This window comes from Mirounga angustirostris, unplaced genomic scaffold (genome assembly GCF_029215605.1).
Source record: "Mirounga angustirostris isolate CCGP_5_RB_7025 unplaced genomic scaffold, mMirAng1.0.hap1 SCAF_15, whole genome shotgun sequence".
Taxonomy (NCBI): Eukaryota; Metazoa; Chordata; class Mammalia; order Carnivora; family Phocidae; genus Mirounga; species Mirounga angustirostris.
The window spans coordinates 74,940,878-74,966,615 of NW_026991723.1; the positions used below are offsets into that span (position 1 = coordinate 74,940,878).

The 25,738-nt window shown below is 42.9% G+C and overlaps 1 protein-coding gene across 1 annotated transcript in view; it reads left to right on the forward strand.

Annotated features, from left to right (window-relative positions):
• Positions 1–25,738, forward strand: part of TMEM268 (transmembrane protein 268) — a 97,793-nt gene that overhangs the window by 49,159 nt on the left and 22,896 nt on the right. The gene's annotated exons all lie outside the window — the stretch shown is intronic.

Consider the following 25,738-nt stretch of genomic DNA (forward strand, 5'->3'; position numbering starts at 1 on the left):
AATTGCTGAGTCATAAACCATGGTATGGATGGATCACAGTGTATTTAACCATTCACATGCTGAGAGATGTTTAAATGGTTTCTGGTCTTTGTCACAAACAAAGCTACTATGAACACTCAAGGACTAGTTTCCATGTGAAAATAAGTTTTCATTTCTGTGGGATAGATGCCCCAGAGTGCTATCACTGGATTGTATGGTAAATCCATTTTTAGTTTTGAAAGGAAGTGCCAAATTATTTTCCAGAGTGACTGTCCTATTTTTCATTCCTACTGGCAAGGTATGAGTGATCCTATTTTTCTGCATCTCATCCAGTGGGGTTTTTTCCCCCCACTATTTCTTATTTTTGCCACTTAACCAGGTGTGTGTTGTTGTCTCATTGTGAATTGAATGTGCATTTTTCTAATGGCTAATGGTGTGTGAGATCTTTTACTGTGCTTGCTAGTTACCCACACACCTTCTTTGGTAATATGTCTCTTGGTGCCTTTTGCCCATTTTCTAATTGGATTGTTTTTTAAATTCATGTTTAAAATGACAGCTTTACTGAGATATAAATCATATACCACAGAATTCACACTTCTAGAAAATTCAGTTTTTATTACACTCCTAGAGTCATGCCACAATCACCACTAATTCCTGAATATTTCAATCACCCCAAAAGGAACTCCATACCCATTAGTAGTCACTCTCTGTTCTCCTTCCTTCCTGTCCCTGACAACTATGTATCTACTTTCTATCTCTATGGATCTGCCTATTCTTGACATTTCATAGAAATGGAATCCTACAACATGTAGTCTTTTGTGTCTGGTTTCTTTCACTTATCGTAACCCTTTAAAGGTTCATCCATATCGTAACAGGTTATCAGTCCTTTATTTGTCAAATAATGTTCCCTTATATGAATATATAATATTTTATCTATTCATCTGTTGATGGACATTTGCATTGTTTCTACTTTTTGGCTCTGTGAATAATGCCACTATGAATACTTGTATGCAAGTCTTTTAACTGGCATGTTATCATTTTTCTTGGAGATATATATATATATATATTTATATACAATTCTTGGATATATATATATATATATATATATATATATATATATACATACACACATATATACATCTGTATGCAGATATATATCTATATATACCTGGTAGTGAAATTGCTGAGTCATACAGTAACTCTATGTTTGGCATTTTGAGAAACTGCCCACCTGTTTCCAGAGTAGCTGTACCATTTTTCAGTGCTTCCAGCAATGTATGAGGGTTGCATTCACTTTACATCCTTGGCAACACTTGCTGTTGTCTGTGTTTTATTTTAGCCATCCTAGTGGGTATGAAGTAGTATCTCATTGTAGTTTAACTTGTGTTTTCCTACTGACTAATGATGTTGCACATCTTTTCATGTATATATTGGCCATTTGTTCATCTTGTTTGGAGGAATATCTATTAAAATCCTTTGCCCATTTAAAAGTTGGATTGAGTTTTAAAAGAGTTCTCTACATATTCTGGATACTAGACCATTATCAGTATGATTTATAAATATTGCTCACATTCGGTTGATTATATTTTCACTGTCTTGGTAGTGTCCTTTTGAAGCACAAAAGGGTTTAATTTTTATGAAGTTCAGTTTAATATTTTTTTTCTTTTGTTGCTTGTGTTTTTTATGTCATGTCTAACCAACCACCTAACCCAAGGTCATGAGGATTTACTTCTGTATTTTCTCCTAAGAGTTGTATAGTTTTAACTCTTACGTGTAGGTCTTTAATCCATTTTGAGTTAATTTTTGTATTTGGTGTGAGGTAGGGGTCCAACTTCGTTGTTTTACATGGGGATATCCAGGGATCCCAGCACCTTTTGTTGAAAAGACTGTTCTTTCTCCCATTGAATGGTCTTGGCACTCTTGCGGAGGATCAGTTGACCATAAATGTAGGAACTTAAATTTACTTCTGAGCGTGTTGCAGTTGATATTGTAAGGGACAGTCAGATGAAGATTTCCAGAAAGGTTAAATGAGATATGGAGTGTGGTAGATGGCATCGTTGCTTCTCCTGCTTATGGTCATACCTTTGACACAGCACCAACATGGAACATGGGCAGAGTGTATTTCCTCGCTTTTGATTTTGGACTTGACTAAGTGACTTGCTTTGGTCAATGGTTTGTGGGCAAAAGGGTAAGTATTAGAATTTCAAGCCACTTCTGCTCTTCCTCTTCTGCAAGTGACACAAAAGAATATGGCCCAATTAGCCCATTAGTCCAGGAGGAGGATAAGAGACATGGATCAGGGTCACTTCAGATGTGCACCCCAGCTAAGCCCAGCTGAGATCAGTCAACCCCCATGCAACTCACACACGAGGAAATGATGATAAGTGACTGTCACCACTGAGTTCTGGGGTGGTTTGCACACAGTTGTGGTTAAGTGAGAAACAGGGCATGAGGTCTCATTACATATACAAAGTACTGTCCACATGAGAGGAAGGACTGAGATTGCTCATTCCACTTTCTTTTAAGTTTACTTCTGTTTGAATAAGAGCTCTGATCATTTAGAGTCCTCAAGATGTTTGCTACAGATGAGGGCATTACCGTGATATTTTCCCAAAGTGTGGGGCACAGTCCCCTGGTGGGAAATAGGATGATGTAATGTTGAGCATGGACATGATATTACATAGCACTAAATCCCAGCTTGGGAGAGAGAATCCCTTTTTGGTCCTTTTGCTTTTATTTTTATTTATTTTTATGGAGGTATCAATGACAAGTAGCACTTTATTAGTTTCAGGTGTACAACATAAAGATTTGATAGCTGTATACACTGGAAAATGATCACCACAATAAGTCTAGTTACCATCTGTCACCATAAGTAGTTACAAAAATGTGTTTTTTGGTGATGAGAGCTTTTTTTTTTTTTTTTTAGGTTTTACAAGGTTTTTAGTTAAATTAGGAGGAAAAAAATATAACCAAATGTACAATCTTAGAGCCATGACAATAAAAATTCTTATCCATAAGCAGATCAATACGGTGGGTTTGGTCTTTTACTCCAGCACTCATTAGCCCTGTGATTTGCAGATGCTTATATGATCTTTCTGTGGCTCACTACTTCTCTCTAAAATGGGTAAAGGCATAAACTCCACATCACAGAGTTGCAAGGATTCTAGGAGGCCGCCCATGTAGAGTGATTAACAGACAGCCAACCACGATACTGCTCCTACGTAATCACTGTGATCTAAACAGGCTTATTGCTAAGAATGATGTGAAATGATATATAAGATACTGCTTTGTAAAGTTTAAGGGGAATATACTTGTGTTACTGTGGGTCATTATGAAATAAAAATTTAAAAATGAAAAAAAATCCTAAATTTTTGGTCCTAAAACTCAGAAGATAAATCTGTCTCAGCCTTTTCCAGGGTGAAATGTTTCCTCAGGGGTCAGAAGCAGCCCCAGCCCATTGACTTTGGTGGCATCATGGGAGAACAAGAAAGCACTGAAGTATGTAGCACAAAGGTCAAGACATTTCCAACCTGGCTTCTCAGTCCTCCTCATTAGGAATTTTCTTGAAGGAGAAGCCCCATGTGGCCTCTAGGTTTTTAGAATGTACATTACTATTTACTAATAATCATAGTAATTACTATTATTTATAAAGTTAATCCTGGACAAATACTTTGCCAGTTCTACTCTTTAATATATTAATGATCAGGGGAGGGGGGTGGGAGGATGGGCCAGCCCGGCGATGGGCACTAAAGAGGGCACGCTCTGCACGGAGCACCGGGCGCCACACGCAAACAATGAATCATGGAACACCACACCAAAAACCAACGATGCAATGTATGGTGATCAACACAACATAACAACAAAAAAATAAACGAAGAATATATTAATGATAATTTTATTCATTATCCTGTATTTCAGTATAATTATAATTCATAATACTCTGTGACTTAGTATGTTTGTCAAAGTTTATCCAATGAAAAGACCAATTTTAAAGCTACATATTGATATAATTGAAAACCACTTGGCTATAAGTGCTTGGAATGAAAGGCTTTCATCCGCTACAACTGAATTACACTACAATTACATCAAAGGAGATCCTGATAAGACTGTATAGAGGATAGTGAACAATGATTTGCCATGAAAAGAAGAGCATTCCTAGGAGTAAACCATGCCATCTGCACAGAATACCAGTTTCTTCTTCTAGGTGGCAGACCTGGGACTGGGGAGTCCCTCACTGGGCCAGCTGCCTTTTCCCACCTCCCTCGAAAGCTCTGTTCTTCCATCACAACCTGTGTGTATGTACATTTCATGTCATGTTTCAGACACAGCTCTGAGTTCCACTGTCCAAAGTTGCTGTAAAAATTAAACTTTGGTTTGGAAAAGATTGCTGTAATATAGAATCTCTAAATGGGATTTGTTAGTGATTTGTATGATTCTCGTCACAAAAGTGCTCAATGTGATCAGATCTAGGAGGCAAGAGAAGGGATTTAAATGAGATTATGCCACAAGAGATAACAGGTGTAATTGACAAACACTTTCAGAGCATAGACTGGATAATACAAATAAATGTCTTTGCTCTCAAGATTATCATGCTATGGAGGAAAGGTCTCATAAGGAAGCAACTCTAAAACTATAATGCAATGTGCTGAAGGTTGTAAAAGGGATATGAATAATGGACCTTGTGTTCTTATTTATTAACCTCTGTAAATTGACTATCCCATGGAACAACTTACACATTTCGGATCTAGGAGTTCATTCCGTAGTCTGCCTTTAGTGTATGAATACAGGTTTGAGTGACTGGTGCTTGCTGATAAATTTCTAGAGTCTTTGCAGGACTAAAAGTGTCTTCTACTGCATTATATTTGAGGACAACATGTCAAGATGTAAAATCTTGGTTTACATTTGAATTTTCTGATGGCTTTATAAATGTTTATTTATTGCTTTCTGGTTTTGACTGTTGCAGAGGAGAAATTCAAATCTAGTCTTGTTTCTCTTCATTGAAAATGAACAATTCTTATAGTTAGCAGCATTAAGCTACTTATTTTTGCTTTGAGGTTTAAAAACTTATCAGGGAATGCCTGTATATTAGTTTCTTTTTTTTTTTAATTTTTTTATTGTTATGTTAATCCCCATACACCACATCGCCAGCTTCAGATGCAGCGCTCCACGACCCACCGCCCGCGCACAACACCCAGTGCTCCAAGCAGAACGCGCCCTCCCCAACACCCACCACCAGGCCAACCCATCATCCCGCCCCCTGCCCCTAGAACCCTCAGTTTGTTTGTCAGAGTCCATCGTCTCTCATGGTTCGTCTACCCCTCTGATTTCCCCCCCTTCATTCTTCCCCTCCTGCTATCTTCTTCTTCTTTTTTTTTTTCTTAACATATATTGCATTATTTGTTTCAGAGGTACAGATCTGAGATTCAACAGTCTTGCACAATTCACAGCGCTTACCAGAGCACATACCCTCCCCAATGTCTATCACCCAGCCACTCCATCCCTCCCACCCCACCCCCCACTCCAGCAACCCTCAGTTTGTTTCCTGAGATTAAGAATGCCTCATATCAGTGAGGTCATATGATACATGTCTTTCTCTGTTTGACTTATTTCACTCGGCATAATACCCTCCAGTTCCATCCACATCGTCGCAAATGGCAAGATCTCATTCCTTTTGATGGCTGCATAATATTCCATTGTGTGTGTGTGTGTGTGTGTGTGTATATATATATATATATATATATATATATACCACATCTTCTTTATCCATTCATCTGTCGATGGACACCTTGGCTCTTTCCATAGTTTGGCTATTGTGGACATTGCTGCTATAAACATCAGGGTGCACATACCCTTTCGGATCCCTACTTTTGTATCTTTGGGGTAAATACCCAGTAGTGCAATTGCTGGATCGTATGGTAGCTCTATTTTCAACTTTTTGAGGAATCTCCATACTGTTTTCCAGAGTGGCTGCACCAGCTTGCATTCCCACCAACAGTGTAGGAGGGTTCCCCTTTCTCCGCATCCCCGCCAACATCTGTCATTTCCGGACTTGTTAATTTTAGCCATTCTGACTGGTGTGAGGTGGTATCTCATTGAGGTTTTGATTTGGATTTCCCTGATGCCAAGCGATACTGAGCACTTTTTCATGTGTCTGTTGGCCATTTGGATGTCTTCTTTGAAAAAATGTCTGTTCATGTCTTCTGCCCATTTCTTGATTGGATTCTTTGTTCTTTGGGTGTTGAGTTTGATAAGTTCTTTATAGATTTTGGATACTAGCCCTTTATCTCATATGTCATTTGCAAATATCTTCTCCCATTCTGTCGGTTGTCTTTTGGTTTTGTTGACTGTTTCCTTTGCTGTGCAAAAGCTTTTTATCTTGATGAAGTCCCAATAGTCCATTTTTGCCCTTGCTTCCCTTGCCTTTGGCGATGTTTCTAGGAAGAAGTTGCTGCGGCTGAGGTCAAAGAGGTTGCTGCCTGTGTTCTCCTTTAGGATTTTGATGGATTCCTGTCTCACATTGAGGTCTTTCAACCATTTTGAGTCTATTTTTGTGTGTGGTGTAAGGAAATGGTCCAGTTTCATTCTTCTGCATGTGGCTATCCAATTTTTCCAACACCATTTGTTGAAGAGACTGTCTTTTTGCCATTGGACATTCTTTCCTGCTTTGTCAAAGATGAGTTGACCATCGAGTTGAGGGTCCATTTCTGGCTCTCTATTCTGTTCCATTGATCGATATGTCTGTTTTTGTGCCAGTACCATACTGTCTTGATGATGACAGCTTTATAATAGAGCTGGAAGTCCGGAATTGTGATGCCGCCAGTTTTGCTTTTCTTTTTCAACAATCCTCTGGCTATTCGGGGTCTTTTCTGGTTCCATACAAATTTTAGGATTATTTGTTCCATTACTTTGAAAAAAGTGGATAGTATTTTGATGGGGATTGCACTGAATGTGTAGATTGCTCTAGGTAGCATTGACATCTTCACAATATTTGTTCTTCCAATCCATGAGCATGGAACGTTTTTCCATTTCTTTGTGTCTTCCTCAATTTCTTTCATGAGTATTTTATAGTTTTCTGAATACAGATCCTTTGCCTCTTTGGTTAGATTTATTCCTAGGTATCTTATGGTTTTGGGTGCAATTGTAAATGGGATCGACTCCTTAATTTCTCTTTCTTCTGTCTTGTTGTTGGTGTATAGGAATGCCACTGCCTTCTGTGCATTGATTTTATATCCTGCCACTTTACTGAATTCCTGTATGAGTTCTAGCAGTTTTGGGGTGGAGTCTTTGGGTTTTCCACATAAAGTATCATGTCATCTGCAAAGAGTGAGAGTTTGACTTCTTCTTCGCCGATTTGGATGCCTTTTATTTCTTTTTGTTGTCTGATTGCTGTGGCTAGGACTTCTAATAGTATGTTGAATAGCAGTGGTGATAGTGGACATCCCTGCTGCGTTCCTGACCTTAGGGGGAAAGCTCTCAGTTTTTCCCCATTGAGAATGATATTCGCTGTAGGTTTTTCATAGATGGCTTTTATGATATTGAGGTATGTACCCTCTATGCCTATACTCTGAAGAGTTTTGATCAAGAAAGGATGCTGTACTTTGTCAAATGCTTTTTCTGCATCTATTGAGAGGATCATATGATTCTTGTTCTTTCTTTTGTTAATGTATTGTATCACGTTGATTGATTTGCAGATGTTGAACCAACCTTGCAGCCCAGGGATAAATCCCACTTGGTCGTGGTGAATAATCCTTTTAATGTACTGTTGGATCCTATTGGCTAGTATTTTGGTGAGAATTTTGCATCCATGTTCATCGGGGATATTGGTCTGTAATTCTCCTTTTTGATGGGGTCTTTGTCTGGTTTGGGGATCAAGGTAATGGTGGCCTCATAAAATGAGTTTGGAAGTTTTCCTTCCATTTCTATTTTTTGGAACAGTTTCAGAAGAATAGGTATTAATTCTTCTTGAAATGTTTGGTAGAATTCCTCTGGGAAGCCATCTGGCCCTGGGCTTTTGTTTTTTGGGAGATTTTTGATGACTGCTTCAATTTCCTTAGTGGTTATAGGTCTGTTCAGGTTTTCTATTTCTTCCTGGTTCAGTTTTGGTAGTTGATACATCTCTAGGAATGCATCCATTTCTTCCAGGTTATCTAATTTGCTGGCATATCATTGCTCATAATACGTTCTTAAAATTGTTTGTATTTCTTCAGTGTTGGTTGTGATCTCTCCTCTTTCATTCATGATTTTGTTTATTTGGATCATTTCTCTTTTCTTTTTGAGAAGTCTGGCCAGGGGTTTATCAATCTTGTTAAATCTTTCAAAGAACCAGCTCCTAGTTTCGTTGATCTGTTCTACTGTTCTTTTAGTTTCTATTTCATTGATTTCTGCTCTGAGCTTTATGATTTCTCTTCTCCTGCTGGGCTTAGGCTTTATTTGCTGTTCTTTCTCCAGCTCCTTTAGGTGTAGGGTTAGGTTGTGTACTTAAGACCTTTCTTGTTTCTTGAGAAAGGCTTGTATTGCTATATACTTTCCTCTTAGGACTGCCTTTGCTGCATCCCAAAGATTTTGAATAGTTGTGTTTTCATTTTCATTGGTTTCCATGAATTTTTTTAATTCTTCTTTAATTTCCTGGTTGACCCATTCATTCTTTAGTAGGATGCTCTTTAGCCTCCATGTATTTGAGTTCTTTCCGACTTCCTCATGTGATTGAGTTCTAGTTTCAAAGCATTGTGGTCTGAAAATAGGCAGGGAATGATCCCAATCTTTTGGTACTGGTTGAGACATGATTTATGACCTAGGATGTGATCTATTCTGGAGAATGTTCCATGGGCACTAGAGAAGAATGTGTATTCCGTTGCTTTGGGATGGAATGTTCTGAATATGTCTGTGAAGTCCATTTGGTCCAGTGTGTCATTTAAAGTCTTTATTTCCTTGTTGATCTTTTGCTTAGACGATCTGTCCATTTCAGTGAGGGGGGTGTTAAAGTCCCCCACTATTATTGTATTGTTGTCGATGTGTTTCTTTGCTTTTGTTATTAATTGCCTCATATAATTGGCTGCTCCCATGTTAGGGGCATAGATATTTACAATTTTAGATCTTCTTGTTGGATAGACCCTTTAAGTAGGATATAGCGTCCTTCCTCATCTCTTATTACAGTCTTTGGTTTAAAATCTAATTTGTCTGCTATAAGGATTGCCACCCCAGCTTTCTTTTGGTGTCCATTAGCATGGTAAATGGTTTTCCACCCCCTTACTTTAAATCTGGGGGTGTCTTTGGGTCTAAAATGAATCTCTTGCAGACAGCATATTGATGGGTCTTGTTTTTTAATCCAATCTGATAGCCTGTGTCTTTTGATTGGGGCATTGAGCCCATTTACATTCAGGGTAACTCTTGAAAGATAGGAATTTAGTGCCATTGTATTGCCTGTAAGGTGACTGTTACTGTATATTGTCTGTGTTCCTTTCTGGTCTATGTTGCTTTTAGGCTCTCTCTTTGCTTAGAGGACCCCTTTCAAGATTTCTTGTAGGGCTGGTTTCGTGTTTGTAAATTCCTTTAGTTTTTGTTTGTCCTGGAAGCTTTTTATCTCTCCTTCTATTTTCAATGACAGCCTAGCTGGATAGAGTATTCTTGGCTGCATATTTTTCTCATTTAGTGCTCTGAATATATCCTGCCAGTCCTTTCTGGCCTGCCAGGTCTCTGTGGATAGGTCTGTTGCCAATCTAATGTTTCTACCATTGTAGGTTACAGATCTCTTCTCCCGAGCTGCTTTCAGGATTTTCTCTTTGTCTCTGAGACTCGTAAGTTTTACTATTAGATGTCGGGGTGTTGACCTATTTTTATTGATTTTGAGAGGGGTTCTCTGTGCTTCCTGGATTTTGATGCCTCTTTCCTTCCCCAAATTAGGGAAGTTCTCTGCTATAATTTGCTCCAGTATACCTTCTGCCCCTCTCTCTCTTTCTTCTTCTTCTGGGATCCCAATTATTCTAATGTTGTTTCGTCTTATGGTATCGCTTATCTCTCAAATTCTGCCCTCGTGACCCAGTAGTTGTTTATCTCTCTTTTTCTCAGCTTCTTTGTTTTCCATCATTTGGTCTTCTATATCACTGATTCTCTCTTCTGCCTCATTTATCCTAGCAGTTAGTGCCCCCATTTTTGATTGCACCTCATTAATAGCCTTTTTGATTTCTACTTGGTTAGATTTTAGTTCTTTTACTTCTCCAGAAAGGGTTTCTCTAATAACTTCCATGCTTTTTTCAAGCCCAGCTAGTATCTTTAAAGTGATGATTCTGAACTCTAGATCTGACATCGTACTAATGTCCGTATTGAGTAGGTCCCTGGCAGTCAGTACTACCTCTTGTTCTTTTTGTTGAGGTGATTTTTTCCGTCTTGTCATTTTGCCCAGAGGAGAATAGATTAATGAGAGAACAAAATGCTAACAGGGTAACAACGTTCCCAGAAAATATACTCTAAACAAATCAGAAAAGACCTGAAGCAGTGGGAAAAGAAAGGGAAAGAGAGAAAAAAGAAAAAGAAAAAGAAAAAGAAAAGATAAAGATAAAAATAAACAAAAACAGAACAAAACAAAAAAAAACAGAATGTGATCAAATATGATCAGGCTGGTATATAGATCAGTGCCACACACTAGATTTTGGGTGTATTTTGGTCTGTTAGAAGAAAGTGCCTCCCAAAATTTTAAAGAAAGAAAAACTTATATATGTACAAAAATAAGGGTTGATATGATGAAGGGATGGAATATGACTGTAAAGATGGAAATTATAAAAAATTTTATAAAAGGAATTGATAAGAAGTTGTTTGAAAAAAGAAAGAAGAGGATTTAAAAAAAAAAAAGAAAAAAAAAGGGAGAGAATGTGATCAGGCAGGGGAGTAGAAAGAAACCATACACTAGAGATTTAGTGTATATTTTGATCTGTTAGAAGAAACTATCTCAAAATTTTAAAGAGAGAACAACTTATATGTATATGCCAAAAATACAGGTAACTACTATGAAGGGATAGAATATGACTCTAAAAATGAAAAATAAAAATGAAAAATAAAAATATTTTTTTAAAAAAGGGATTGATAAGATGTTGGTTGAAAAAGGGAAAAAAATTTTTTAACTGCCTTTTTTTTTTTTTAACTTTGAAAGACTAAAGAATCATGGTAAAAAAGCCATGGATTCTACGTGCAGTATTCCCCTAGCACTGGAGTTCTGCCGTTCTCATTGATCGGTAAACTTGGTCTTGGCTGGCTGTTCTCATTGATCTTCTGGGGAGGGACCTGTTGCCATGGTTTCCAAATGTCTCTGCCGGAGGCGGAATTGCCCCGCCCTTGCCCCCTCCCGGCTAAGTAATCTGCTCGCGTTTGCTCTCCGGGGCTTTTGTTCCCTGCGAGCTTTCCGTACAGCTTTGGAGGCGGAGAGTGAAAATGGCAGCCTCCCAATCTCTGCCCCGGAGGAGCCGAGAACTCGGGCCCTGCTCCTCAGTGAGCCCCAGAGAAAAGCCGTCAGTCACTCCCGTCTCCCCGGTCTCCGGCCGCACTCCGTGCTCACCCGGCCTGTGACCACGCGTTTCTCTCTCTGGCACCCGACCCCGCGTGCAGTCTCCAATCCCAGCAGATCCCTGCGGTGCCCTCCCGCGCGGCTCCTCCCGGGGGAGGAAGGTGAGTCTCCCCGGATCTGCCGCTTGTTGGGTCCCTGCTGGAGGAGCAGGGGCCCGACTGTGCCGCGGATCACGGTTTATGGCGACCCCGAGCTGAGAGCCCGCGCCTGGGCTCCGCCTCTGCAGCCAGCTTCCCTGCTCCGATACCTGGGAGCTCTGCCACACTCAGGCACCCCCGGTCTTTCTGTGACCCCGAGGGTCCTGAGACCACACTGTCCCGGAGGGTTCCACCCCCCGCTTAGCCAGCAGAGCGACGTCCCTCGGCAGAGCAGACTTTTAAAAGTTCCGATTTTGTGCTCCGCGGCTCTATCACTTGCCAGAAGCGGCCGACGGAGGCCCCTCCCCCGCCGTCTATCCTCCCGAATATCGCCTCGGATTCACTTCTCCGCACGTCCTACCTTCCAGAAAGTGGTCGCTTTTCTGTTCAGAGAGTTGTTGCTATTCCTTTCTTCGATCTCCTGTTGGGTTTGTAGGTGTTCAGAATGGTTTGATCCCTATCCAGCTGAATTCCTGAGACGAGACGAAATCCAGGTCTCCTACTCCTCCGCCATCTTGCTCCGCCCCCGTGATGAGAGCTTTTAAGATTTACTCTCTTAGCAACTTTCAAATATGCAATACGGTGTTATTAACTACAATAACCCCGCCGTACATGGCATTGCATGACTTATGTATTTTATCACGGGAAGGCTATACCTTTGGACACCCCCTCACCCATTTCGCAAACCCCTCATGCCCCTCATCTCTCTGGCAACTACCAATCTGTTCTTTATACCTATGAGCTAATTTAGTTAGTTTGTTTTGTTTTTTACTTTCCACATATAAGAGAAATCTTACCTTTGTAGTCCTTCCAATTACATGAAGGGAGAGATCTCAGTTAGATGCTACCTGCTCTGTAAGTCCTATAAACAGTTGCTGATCTCCCTTTTCAACAAAAAGAAAACAGCCTACAGGCTCAGAGTCTTTGGCAGATGCCAGCATCAGACCAGAATTTAAGCACCTTATTTTGTTTCTATTATCTTTATTTTTGTGTGGAACTTTTCCACGGATGTAATAGGATTATACATTTGTTTTAGTGTAAAAGAGTAAGATGGTTTAAAGCAAAAGATTAAGGAAATGATGGTAGAGATAAGAAGTGGAGTCAGGATGCTGTGTGACTACGTGGAGTTTAGGAGATACTGATTCGTTGTGTGACAGCAGATCTGTGACCTATATAATAAACATTATGGGACGAATTTATGGGTCCCTTCTACAGAGCATCGTTTTGAATGTGAACTCATCTCTTGTCCATACTTTTTTGAGTTGGAAATTTGGTTTATTCTTTCAAAGGATTTAGGCTTCTCAATTTCCAGGAATCCTAACCCCGGGGACCCCTCCAAAGCCCCAAGGTGATTGTCACAAATAAAACCCTTTTGTAGCTCTTACACAATCGATACTTAAGAACCCTTTGGAAAAATCCTCTGTAAATTCACATTCTAAAAATAGGCTTGACTTTTGGATTGCTTCTAAATAAAGACATATTTTTCGATTACACTGGAGACAAAGAAAAAAATTTCCAGTATCATTTTGAGACTTGTGGGAAAATGAAGAGAAGAAAAGTTTCACTGTTCTCGGTGAAGGTTTTGGTATTGAAATTTTGTCATGCTGGCTGGCTTCTGAGTGTGGTGGGGGTGGGGAGGAAGGAAGGGTAAGGACTGTCACCAGTCATTTAATATATCACTTATTACTCAGATCTGACACCAAGTACAAAGGCTGGAGGAGGAAGACAAAGCTCGCATCACTTTACCTGCTGTGGGTCCAGGAGAACATTTCTGAAATTCTATGGTTTCTCTGAGTCATTCCTGAATCATCTCTTTATTACGGTGAAGCTTCACAGTGGCAGGATTTACTGTGGTGCAGAGACAGAGGGCTTCATTCTGGGCCTTCTGGGGCCGCCACTGAGAGGCCTGAGCTTCCGAAGAGGGGATGCATGCCCCTGGCAAGTCTCTCTCACCTGAGGTGCTGCGCTGACAGAGAATTTCTCAGGAATGCCTGGTGGATAATCCCTCTTGGTGCTGAGCTATATTCGTCCTCCCTCCTCTTCTAGGAGAGTGGGTAGAGGTGGAGAGTGTAAGGCCATGTAGGGCTGCCTATAATGCAGAGACAAAATGTGGGCTTCCCCCATTCCTTCCAAGGATGTTTTCCTCTTAACACCAAGTCATCTGGGAGGTCCAAGGCCCCAAAGATTACTCACCCTTTGGTGGAGTCACACTTCTGCTCTTCCCGCTCAGGGCAAATCACTTCCCTTCTCTGTGTCTCATGTGCTCATGTCTAAGTTGGCAGCCCCAATTCCCGCCTCGCCCAGGGTGGGAAGACCCACGTGTATGAAGCTGCTTGTTGCATGGCACTGTGTGCTGGGTTTTGGTAGGACATCTGTGCCCTCCCTGGTGTCACACAGGGCTGCCTCTGTGTGGACACCCACATCCCTGTGCTCACAAGCTCCATCATTTTACCTGACCCAGAGGGGATGGCGTAACTAGACTGAAGGATAAGTGGACAAGCTTTTGGCCTCTGCACAACAATACCATTGATTATATCTCCTTATATTACACACAGATCCCAGCACAGTGCCATATAGACATGGAAGGTGTTGCATAAATATAACTGGATTTGAGTAAGAATCTCTTTCTTGTTGCCTTGCTGCTTGAAAGAAGTAAACAGAGGGGAGGTGAGAAAACATATAGGGGGATAGGAGAGCCCTGTGCGATAAGGCAAACACCAAGTTCTTGCAGAAAACACATTTTTGAAAACAGTCAAGGAGATTCAAGGTTTCCAAGTTAGTGGATTTATCTACTGGTGTCTCCACATCCATTCTTCTAGGATTTTCTCAGTCCTTTACTGGGCAGGCAACATGCAGCACCTTTTCCATTTCGAACATCTGACCACCTAAAATGTGCTTCATCGGTGGTCTCAGTGGATACGTTAGAAGCTGCTCTTTGTGAAGGAAGGTTTGAGACCACTGAGAGGTTCTACCCTTTTCATGATGATTCTTCACTTAACCTTATAACTGATTTCCAAGATGGTTTGTTAGCTCCCAGGGGATATGGAAGAGATGATTTCTTAAGACTGTTCTGAAGAAACCCTAAAAAGTGAAATGCAACATTCTGAGAAACCAACAACATAAGACCAATCCTCTGGTTTTGGTAGGTTGGTGGGGGGCTGGTATCCCACAGGAGAATGACTTCATGGAAGTCAGCATGACATGGGGTTAGAGCCCACCTTGGGACGACCTTGCCAAGAATCATTTCATGGGGAGTTGGCATAATAGTAACATTTATGAGTCTTAACCATGTGCCAGGATTGTACTCAGTGCTTTGTTCTGGAGCAACTATGGAGGATGAAATCTCAACTCAGCTATGTGTTGGCTGCGTGACCTTGGACGTGTTGTGTAGCTTCTCTGAGCCCCAATGTCCATGCCTATAAATGATATCATAATACCTTGTTGAGTTTTTTAAGGATTCTTTGAGACGTTGAACTCAAAGTTCTGGGTCAACATTCCATACCTAATGTTGCCATTTTGTTTTTGTTATTCGGACGTTTCATACAAAATTCAGGGCAGCCATGAATTTCATGGCAGACAGAATGTTCTGCTGGCCCTGGGTTTCAGTGTCATTCTGAATTTTTTTTTTCCTCCCAAGGGAACAGAGAAATAAATCCTTAAATCTGAAAGTAAGCGGATGTTGGAGTTGGAAATTAAATGAGTCTGATTTATAAAAGTGCAGTAACTTTGGCCACAAATCCAGTAACGATGATTCCCAGGTAGATAAAGACAAAGCCCATAGACCTAGGCATTTTTGGAAAGAAGCTGTTTTTATGTATATTAGATGGAAGACACTTTTACTCTATAAAATTTGAAAGCCCTGAGATATTGTCCCAGCCCACAAGGGAGTAGGTAGTTTAATCACAGAGTTGTAAGGCTTTATAACACTTGTAGAAGGTCTTAATTAGACTCTGAGCAAAGGTTTCTTCCCTCTATAAAGTACACATATAGGCTATGTGTGGTGGTAAATTAAAATGTATTTTTCTCTCTTCTCTCTCCAAACAGGGCCACATAAACATTGCCTGGCTGGATTTTGAATATCTGACTGCCCCTTCTCAAATCTTTTTGAGTCACACAGCTTCCTTGTACTGGGTCTGGGGTAGGAGTTGAACAGCGTAATCAAATCTTTGTTCTCTGACCATTACTAGGTGCCTGAGGGTAATGGCTCAGGCCAGCCAAGAGGTTTCTAGACCCCCAAGACTGCCACTTCTATATAACTTGAAAAGCGGCCATGAAAGAGCTCATGTAGCTCTCTCCATATGTCTGATGCAAGTTTGTGCTTGATGCTTGCCTTTTTGTTCCATAAATGCATTCACACTGAAGGGGGAAATGTCACCTGAGTGTATAAACAGGTGTATCTCTGCCAGCATCTGATGGAAGGCCAATCCCTTCAGAATCTTTGCTCTATGATCCTGGAAAGGAAAGAGCCAGAAGGGACTTAAGAGGCCATGCAGACCTGCTCTCTCCCTTGCCCCAAGATATAGGTTAGGATGCTGAGGCCCAAAGAAGGAAAGCATTTTCCCAAAGTTAGAGGTTGAGCCCCTGGTTGAGCTGTCTTATGGACCTAGGTCTTTTTGAACTAAAACCTGTTTGTACTTATAGCAGAAACTACTAATTGTTTCCCAATTTCCATCCTCCACTTCCCTCTTAATAATAGAAACACCAATTTGTGATGAGGCATAGAGCTGTCTGGAAAAAAAGACTTCATTTCCAGTCTTCTTTGCAGTAGAGGTGGCCATGAGACAAAGTTCTGGCCAATGGCATATAAGTGGTAGTGTCCTGTGTGACTTCTGGAAACATTCTTTTGTCCTTCCTCCATCCTGCTGGCTGGAATGTGGAGGTAATAGCTGGAGCTTGAGCAGCTGTCATGGATTATGAGGTGGAAGCCCTGTTGAGGATGGTGGAGCATCCAGATAAGGATCTTGGGTGGCTTTGCAGAACATTATACACTCTCTGGAATGCCCACCTCTGGGCTTTTTATGTGGGAGAATAAAACCATGTGTGATTAACAGCTGTTTTTTCCTAAAAATGATTTGTCAATTGCACCTGGACCTTGTCTTTAATGAGATTCCACTACCTCATTCTGCCTTCAGATCACTGTTCTTGTTGGTAAGAGGACAGAAGCTAGGTCTTGGGAGTTCTGCTAGGGGATGGTGGGACAAGATCCTCCTAGATAGAAGGGTGCTCTGTGTGTCTTTTCTAGTAGCCTGGAATCCCAAGAGGAAGGGCCATGACTGACTTTCTTCTACTGTTCAGAAGCCAGCCTATGACGTAGAAGACACTGGTCAAATGTGGCTGGGTCTTGCATCAGTTATTTATTGCCACAGTAGTGCTGAGTAATAAAGAACTGCAAAACCTCAGTAGGTGACAATGACAATGCCTGTTTATTACTCATGTCTGGGGTGGTCAGCTAGTCAGCTCTATTGAAACTGGCTGAGCTGGTCACACGTCTGGAGAGTTGGCTAGCTACTGGATGATCAAGGGTGGCCATGACTTTGTAGCTGGGGTGACTTGACTCTGCTTCATGTGTCTCTCATATCCCAGCAGGCTAGCCCACACTTGTGGAAGAGACCACAAATAATGAGTGGAAACATGCAGGTAATTTTCCTTGCTTCAGCTTGGGACATGTCTGCTAACATCCCACTGGCCAAAGCAAGTCTCAGGGTAGGAGCCAAAGACAGAGTGGGACAGTGCTTCACTGTTACACGGCAAAGATATGGGCATAGGATGGGATGAGAATTGAGGCCTTAATGGATCCGATCTACAACAGACAGACAACTGAAGGGAAAGAGGGATGGATGGAAAGAGAGAGAGAAAAGAGGTAGACAGTAGGAGGAAGTTCTCTTCACTGTAAGGGCAAAGGAGTCACCAGAGGGCATTTTCCTAAGTCTCTAGTGCTCTCTGGGGTTAGCCATGCTGGGGCCATCTTGGTTTGGGGACTGCCCATGGCACACCGGGACCAGAGCTTTGTCACAGCCCCAGGCTGTGGGGTGTTTATATTATGACTTGCTTCTGGTGCTGGGGAATCTTTGCTTCTGCATGAGTCATTATGAAAGCCTTCACAAGCTTTACCTAGTGGTTGGGAAGAGTCCTATTTTGGAGACAAGAAGCCTTTTCAGAGAGAGCTAATTCATAACATGAAGACAGTTGTGCTGTGGCCTGAGAACTGAACTAGGAAGCAAGGACCTGGGTTTCAGTGCTGTCTCTGCCAAGTCAGAAAAAATAATGCCACAAATAAGAGCTTCTCTTGGGCAATTTCTAAGTATTATAGTACTTTTCAGCAAGAGAGAAGGCTACAAAAAATAACATTTTCTCTCAGTCTTCATGTTTGAGCTCCTGATAATATTCTTTTGAAAAAAAAAAAAAAAAGGATTTTATTTATTTATTTGGGGGGTGTGGAGGGAAGAACAGAGGGAGATGGACAAGCAGACTCTGCACCGAGCACAGAGCCTGACGTGGGGCTCGATCTCACAACCCCAAGATCATGACCTGAGCTGAAATAGAGTTGGACACTCAACTGACTGAGCCACCCAGGTGCCCCCTGATAATATATTCTTCAGGAAGATGAAAATTCCTCCAATGGTAATAAACTTGGTAATTTAGTTTTCTATTATATGTATTGAAGATCTTTTGTCATCAGTTGCTTTAAATACTTTCACAATAATGCTTAAATATTTGTGTAAGTCATAAAATGATGGTTAGTGTGGAAATTAAAGCAAAACATCGTTAATGTGAAAATTAATGATTTTAAATTTCATAATAGTCAATGCTAGAGATTTAGCACTTAAGCGTGACCATGTTTTCCTCAAAGTCGGGGAAAATTTTAATTTGTTTTGATGGTGTTAAGATGAACACACTTGGTCATTTTCCTTCTGTCACAGAAGTGATTCTGGCAGTTTTCCTGAATCTTCAACACAAAGTAAATGCTTTGTTTGCTTAGTTGGTTTAAATGCAAACAAAATTAGATCCAATTCCTTGGCATCTGCAGATCCTGCTGGTTTTTCAGGGTCAAGGTCAAGGGCACCAAAGCAGGACAATTTCTGAGGAGCTGAATTCTGAATGCCTGAGCTGGGCTTTTCTGATCCTTCCCCAACCCTCAAATTCTGGGGAATACTGAGGACCAGGAGAGGAAAGAGACTTGCCCAATCTCAGGGGACCACCTGGTACACTGGATTCTCCTCTGCACATTGCATCAGATCAGGTCCTTCCATCCTACACAGGTCATGTCCCTTTAAATGGTGACTTCCCGGTTCCTAGAAGCACTAATTCAAAACATATTTCTCTATCTGCTTTCCGAAGAGAGAAAACAGTGTCATATAATGTTGTCCCAGGGGAAAGTGGAACAAAAGCTATTTCATTTGCTCATTACCTGAGCACACTCAGCCTCGCCCCTGTAAGTTTGTTAAATAGATCCAGGGCCTGTCTCATTCTGTCTCAATCTTTTTAGCCCTTCTCTCCGGGGCTTGCACTGGAATATCAAAGAGAGGACTTTGTTGTCTTGGTGCATGGTTTGTGATTTCATGTTATTAAGAATTCAAGATGGGAATGAGATTGAAGGTGTCAGCACCCAGCACTGACAGCTGTGAGATGGAAGGGCTCCCGGGAGTACCTCAAATCTCCTTTGATCAGAGGGCAAATAGATCTTAGGAGGAGTGTGGCCCAGGGACTCTGGTCCTGTCACTTTGATTCAAATGGGACAATGATGCCTGTGGGCAGAATGAGACCTTCTAATACAGGAGATGCACCTGCTGATTCCTTGAGTCGAATCCTTGCATCTGGAGTCTTACTTCTTCAGAGAGAAGCAATAGTCCTGGTCTCACTTGCTGACACCGGCCAGGATTGGGCTTGCCTCTGGGATCACGATTTGCAATGATTTCTTTACCTATAGTTTGTGTTCTTCTAAATAGTATGAAAATTGCAGACCCTAGAGTATTGGTCTGGGAGACATCCAGGGTGCTAGAGTTGGGAGAGAGTCTTTAGAGACCCTAACCTTGCATCACTTTCTCATTCTCTGCAGAGGATCACTTTTCCTTCTTTGCCCTCAGTCTCCCCACTGCTAGGATGGCTATCCATGTAGCCATCACCCCAGGGAACCAGATACAGGCTGAACAGGAAGGGCCCTGGCTCTTGTACAGGCTTTAAGCAGAGCAGCAAGCTGGGGGCAGCTCAAATTCTAATCAACTTCTTAAATGTTGATGGGCTTGGATGCGTACTTTACCTTTTCTACTCAGAGGTAGTGTCAAGTCACAGGGCAAAAAGAATATGTAGTCCTAATAAAAATTACAAGGCGGGAAGAATTGGGAGTAGCCATCCACTGCAGAGAAATATGTTAAATTCACATAGTGGGAGGCACTTCCCCTCCCAGGGTAGCTATGGATTCAAGCTATGAACTTTGATTTTTCCAAGAGCGATTGGAATTCTTCTAAAGATGGCTGCCCTCAGGAGTTGAAAGTCAACATTTATCTTATTGTCAATCTCAGGGAGTAGACTGAGCTCCAGATTGGACTATTTTCTGCCATTTTCCTGGTCTGCCTACAGTAATGCCACTCAACACAGGAGAAAAGGAGTGAAAATAGAATCTGGACAGGGACAGGAAATCGAGAGTGACAAGTCTACTTCTAATACTGATGGCAGACATGGCCCAGCGAGTGTCCCCTCCTCTGCTGAGCTCATGTCCACCCGTGGTCTTCTCAACAGGGAGCTCCAGGCAGCCATTGCCAACCCATCCACCTCAGAGGAAATCTATTTGCCATCCTTGTGCTAAGAAGCAATGTCTTTGGTGCCAACAATAGAGTTTCTGTGGTTGGAGATCTCCAAGGAGAGAGGCAAGGTGGTAGAATGCAAGAGCTTTGAGCTGGGATGGACACAGGTTCCAATCCCAGACCCGCTGGTTACCTGCTGGGTATCCTCAGGCAGGTTGTTTTCCCTTCTCTGGCCTCAGTTCCCCATCGCTACAGCTGACATCTACGATGGAAGACATGGGTTCTAATCCTGCCTTAGCTGCATGTCCCCAGTTCCTCATCTGGCATAAGAGGGTCAGATTTTCTCAAACGGGACAAGAAACTGGTCTGTAAACTCCGAAGTGTCAGAAGAGATGTGAAGGGCCTTCCTCCGAGGTCTGATTTTGATCAGTCCTGGATGAACCAGGATTCTGCCCTTACTGGGGTTTCTGGTTGACCTAGCAGAAGTCAGCGGGCTGAAGCCCGGAGCTTTAGGGGTCCCTTTCTGTCTGACTTTGATGCTTTTTGCCCACTTTTCCTCCCAGAGAAGGGGAAAGGCTCCATTGCCCATTGATGTGAAAAAAACAAAACAAAACCCCACCACTTTCTAGCCTGGGGCCTCTTCAGAGGGAAATCAGGGATGCCCCGAAATTGAGACTGTGGCAGAGAACTGAGCCTGAGTTGCTCACAACATGGTTCTGTGACGGATGCTCAGTCATATCAGGACCCAGAAGACGCACAGAGCCCTGCCCTGCGGGCTGTTTGAAGGTCATGCCGACTTTAGCCTGCTGGGAAACAAACTCAGTATCTCTGCTTGCGGGTTCCCTGTGCTGGGGGGAATATTCCCCGGGGCTCTGGGTCCCCGTTCCCACTGCTGCCTAGCCATCTCTACCACCCACTGTCTGACCCCCGCCCCTGAGCCCCTCCTGGTGGGAGCCACTGTTAGACTTACTCTTTTGTGTGCTTTCTTCTTTTTGTGTGTTTTCCTCAAAATTGATTTTAATGGGCCAGCTTGGCACAGGAAATGCGGTGGTAGCTTGAGGCCGTTCCGGTCTAATTGAATCTGGGCCAGAAAGGAGCGTGTGACTCATCCTGGGCAAGAGGCTGCGGTCTTTCTGTTTTGTTGCAACCCCTCGGGGGAGTGAAAGCAGAATGACCCCTGTCACTGCCCTGGGGTCACAGGGCCACTCAGGAGGGGGAAGGGAAATGACTCCAGTGAGGCACCTGCTAGGAGGCATTTTATGTAAATCATGCCTTTTGAACCTCACATCGTCCAGCACAGGGAGGGAGGTATTATTACCATCCCTGTTTTGCAAACATGATTCAGGGATGGAAAGAACACAGGGAAGAGGTGGGGGCGGGCTCCTGTGGTCACCCTCCTGAGGCCAGGGGGCATGAGTAGCCTCTTGGAATCTCCTTTTGCAGTGTTACTTGGTAGAGGGTAAGGTGTCATTCCTGCTCTGCTCTGTCTTTGGGAAAAACCCTTTCCTCTCTGGGCCTCAGTTTCTGCTTCTATAAGATAAAGTCCTTAGTATTTGGTCTCTTTGAGCTTGAGAATCCTATATTGCACACCCTTAGTGCTTACATCCCATCTCCCGGCTCCAGAACCCAGCCTGATCTTCCTGGAATGTTGGCATCCATTGTGAGGGCCGATCCCCCCGACATCTCTGAGAGGTATGGCCTAGATGCTGAAGGACAGATGGTGCCTGACTCTGACCTGGCCCGAAAACCTGACTGAGTGTCTTCAGTGGAAAACGAGGTGTCTTTGAGGCCTCTGTGCCTTTCGCTGCCTTTGAACTATTTCACAACTGTCTAGGTTGTAGGTAACAGGAGCAATGCAAAAGGCTCTTGTCCAGGGATAGACAAATGAATTTTTTCCCCCCGTGGAAGTACAACTGGTTTACCACACCCCTGTGGAATAAGCCAGTTGTGTATCTTTTTGTGATTTCACTGCAGCATTTCTTCTTGTGTATATGTGGTTCTGTAAACCAGTCCTGGCATCCCGCTGGTTCCCTCACTAATTAAAGAGCTAAACAAAGTCTTTGATACATGTTGATTTTATATTTCTATGAGAGTCATGATTATGTCTCTTTAAAAGGGAAATGGTCCTTAAACAATAGGGAGCTAACTACAACATGGATCTCTTTGGCATTGTTGGTAGGTAATGGCCGAAGGTGGGGATGTATAAGCCTTTCTCTGTACTTCTCGCTGAGAGGCTGTTTTCCTGGTCCAAATTGTTTTCCACAAATACTCTGCCCCCTTGGATTTCTCTCTTTGTGTTCCCTGGGAGGGGATCCATTCTTCCTAGCTCCCCATTTCGAAGCTACCCTGGAAACCTTGCTAATCTTCTACCTACTCTGTTTTTGGATCTGCCCCCTTGTGATTGGGGGGCTGTAAATCCCTCCCGTGGGGCAGTGATAAGAACTCAGTTAGGTTGCACCTGTCTTCGGGTACTGATCTGCGGTCATTCCAGGGACCTCCTGACATGGTCACTCAAGGGGTTGGTGCCTTGTGCCTTCGCCGTACTTGTTTATGAGAATTGGACTCCTTCAGCTCCAGGCCACCCCATGTTCCCTCTCTGGCCCTTAGCAAGGCTGGTGGAACTCTCTCCAACTTAAAGATGGAATCTGAAGAACCAACCAGACCAGGATGTTAGGTGCTCCTGTGTCTCAGACCAGGTGCTGGGACATTATGAAGCCTCCAGTCCTTCCAGGAGCATCCTTCTGTGGGATTTCCTCACTAGCCCTTTCCTGTGTATGAAATGTATTTCTAACCCTTCTTAGTTGGGCCCTATGCCTTATTGCCTTGAGGTAGCCAGGAAGAGCTTGATTGTCCTCCACTTTCCACACGAGGGATATGAGCTTCAGAGAGAGGAAGGGACTTGCCCCAGGTGAGTGTAGCAGGGAAAGGATCCAAGCCAGCACACAGTGGCCTCCATGTACCTCTACCTCTATATTCGTTTCGATCCCAGGTTGCCAGCTTCCCCCAACCTTGGCTGTTTAGGCCTTCATGTCTTTGGTCAAAGAGAGAATCTGAGTGAGGGAGGGGGCGGCTCCATTCCACCCTTCCCTTCTCTTTGGGATATTCTCCTACCCTGATGTTAGCTGATGTCCTATGAGATGCAACTAAAATTGGGTTGATGGCTTGGATATGATCCTCTGGGCCGTGGGAGCTCTGGGGATCTCCCAGTCTCTCTCCCCAGTACGGTCAGTTAGAATGCATTTGGCTGCAGGTACCAGAAAACAGTGACCTAAAAATTAGGGATTTATTTTTCTTACACAGCGAGTTTGGGGGTAAGTGGCATCTAATGAGGGTCAGAGATCCTACAATTCTAGCCTAGCTGTCCAATAAGGTAGCCCCTACCCGCCAAGTAGCTGTTGAAATTTAGATTAATCAAAATTCAATAAAAATAAAAATCACAAAGAATTCAGTTGCTTGGTCATGCTAGCAGCATTTCAAGTGGGTAGTGACCACTGCATGAAGTTGGTGCAAATAGAAAACATTTCCATCACTGCGGAGAGTTCTACTGGACAACCGCAAGATGGCTCCTGCACCCTAGCTATTGTGTGTGTGTGCATGCATGTGTGTGTGTGCACGCGTGTGCACAGAGAAGGAAGAAAGACAGAACGTGTGGTGCTAGCCATGTTTGTTCCTTCTAGGAAATTGAGGATCTTGAACAGGGTCGGGCACTCTGTGGCCCCCAACAGGACTGGGGTTCTGACGGCAAGAAGAAAGGGAAATACTGAGATACTGAGCTCGCGATTCTGCGGTGAGGAGAGGCTCATATTTTCCTGGCCACCTCTCCTGACATTGACCCTGATGGATGTGTTCCTTCAGTTCTCGGATTGCCTGTGTGTGTGCTGCCCTTGTCCACCCACTCTCCTTCAATCTGCTCAACAACAACAAAGATGCTCCTGCAAGGAAGGCTTTTGTGTGCCGCACACTCTAGGAGAGGTTTGAGGGATGTGAAGGGGGTGGTTAGCTCCTATTAATGCAAATCCCTTAATGCTAACATCAGACATCCCTGATCTTACCATCCTGTCTGCACCACATCCTCACGTCCCTCTGCTGTCCTGTTTTTCCTCTTAACTCCCTCTTTGTACCCATTCTTAGGACCTCCACCCCTGAGCCCCCAGTTCTCCTTCTTTTATTAAGTAGAGCAATTTAGGCCTGGGGGTCTCCCTTTGCACAAAGACAGCAGAGCAATGACAGTCTTCTTCAACACCCCCCACACCTGCCTTTTCACTGGTGAGAACCAAGACAGGCTTGGAAATGTCAGCCTATCCTTTCTCTATCAGTTCTGCCAGAGAAGAGGGCACTGCACAGCTGTATCTTTCCTCTGATAGGAATGGGTTTTTTTTTTAAGATTTTATTTATTTATTTGAGAGAGAGATGTGAGAGAGAGAGCGAGCAAGTGAGCAAGCACGAGCAAGGGGAGGGGCAGAGGAGGAAGCAGACTCCCTGCTGAGCAGGGAGCCTGATGCGACCCAGGACTCGATCCCAGGACCCCAGGATCATGACCTGAACTGAAGGCAGATGCTTAATGGACTGAGCCACCCAGGTGTCCTGATAGGAATGTTTTTACTTGTCTTTGGGAAGCAGAAGCAATCATAGCTAGTTTTGATTTTAAATAACATTTTTTTTCTTCTATTGCATTCCTGCATAGCATTTGTACTATTAAATACCAAAAATGCAATTAAGTATTTTGGTTAAAAACTAGGGGTTAACAGATTTTTGAAGATATAGAATAAAATAAAGTACTTTTAATTCTAGAGGCAGAGTGGCCCGGGAGTCAGATCAGAGTATGAGTGACAGTCATTATCGCTGAGTGACCTTGGACAAATGTACTATAAACTCTTCAGACCTCAGTTTTTCTATCTGTGCAATGGGAGGGTTGGATGAATCAGAGATCACAGACCATGGCCTTGGGGCCTAAGTCTGCCATAGCCTGCTTGCGTGTAGCCCTGAGTGAGAATGATTTTTACAATCTTAAAGGGTGTTTTAAAAATAGAACAAGAATATGCTATGGCGAATGGATGTGATCCACCAAAACTGACATACTTATTCTTTGGCCTTTTACAGAAAAAGTTTGCCCATCCCTGGGTTAGATAGTCTGGGCTTCCCCCCCCCTTCCCCACTCTTAGAAGTCCGGGGCTGCTGGTAGCCTGGATGTACAGGGCCTTGTGAGGCTCAAAAAATGGTGGTGGTTTCCTCCATTTCTGGGATCTCTGTATTCCCATATCAAAGGGAAATGGGAGGGGACATGACTAATCAGAGCCTGGGGCTGGGAGCTACAGAAGATGACTTTA